We start from the raw sequence: 1,063 nt of genomic DNA on the forward strand, positions 1-1,063 counted from the left end.
TTCTTGGCAAGGACCTTGGATTTTATTCAGGATGAAACAGGAAACCACTGGAAAGTGTTGAATTGTAAGATATGATCTTACATTTTAAAAGGATCACTCTGGCTGTAGAGAAGAAACTGAGATGAGAAGACCAATGAAGTGGCTCTTGGCAAAAGTACTGTTGAGAACTGTGGTGGTTTAGGCCAGGATAGGAGCAGCAAAGTTGGTAGAAAAAGGTCAGATTTTGCACACACTTCTAAAGAAAATCTGATAATATATGCTAAGTGATTGGATGTGGTTTATGAGAGAAAATGCAAAATCAAGTACGACACCAGTTTTCTGGCCTGAGTGATTGGAAGAATGGAAGTGCCCTTTCTTGGTAGGAATAGAAACTACTTTGGTAGGAATGGAGGTGGTGAGATTTGGTGGAGAACTCATAGATTCTGGCAAAATGGAACAGATAGTTGTTAAAACCAATAACCAGTGCTCGTTTCGGCAGCACATATACTAAAATTGGAACGATACAGAGAAGATTAGCATGGCCCCTGCGCAAGGATGACACGCAAATTTGTGAAGCGCTCCATATTTTTCTCTGTCTATCTCTATCACAAATAAATAAATAAATCTTCAAAAAAAATTAAAAAAAAAAAAAAAACAACAATAACCAGGGCCAAGCGACAATACACTCCTGGCTTGGAAGTTCTGGGCCTACGAAGGGAAGAAAGGAGCTGTAAAACCGGGTCAGCATGTACTGATAAAAGCTGGGAGAGTGTGGATGGGACTGGATCCTGGGAGTGCAAGATCAAGGGAGAGATAATGGGCAGAACCTAAGACTGGATGAGAGTAAGCGTGTTAGCTTTCTATTGCTGCATAATAGAACTACCACAAACAGTGCCTTAGAACAATACACCGTTCTATTTCTCACAGTTCCTATCGGTCAGGAGTTCCAGTACAGCTTAGCTGGATCCTCTGCAAAGCTGCAATCAAGGTGTGAGCCAGGGGTGGGATCTTACCAGAAAGTTCAGCTGGAGAAGGATCCATTTCCAAGTTTACATGGTTGTTGGTTGGATTCGGGTCCTTGCAG

General features: G+C 41.9%; 1 non-coding gene across 1 annotated transcript; it reads left to right on the forward strand.

Moving 5' to 3' along the window:
- The first annotated feature begins 462 nt into the window (after positions 1–462).
- Positions 463–569, forward strand: LOC121488426. Its single transcript, XR_005987055.1, has one exon. It is a non-coding gene; the product is annotated as a U6 spliceosomal RNA (small nuclear RNA).
- The last annotated feature ends 494 nt before the right edge of the window (positions 570–1,063 follow it).

This window comes from Vulpes lagopus, chromosome 3, assembly GCF_018345385.1.
Source record: "Vulpes lagopus strain Blue_001 chromosome 3, ASM1834538v1, whole genome shotgun sequence".
Lineage (NCBI taxonomy): Eukaryota > Metazoa > Chordata > Mammalia > Carnivora > Canidae > Vulpes > Vulpes lagopus.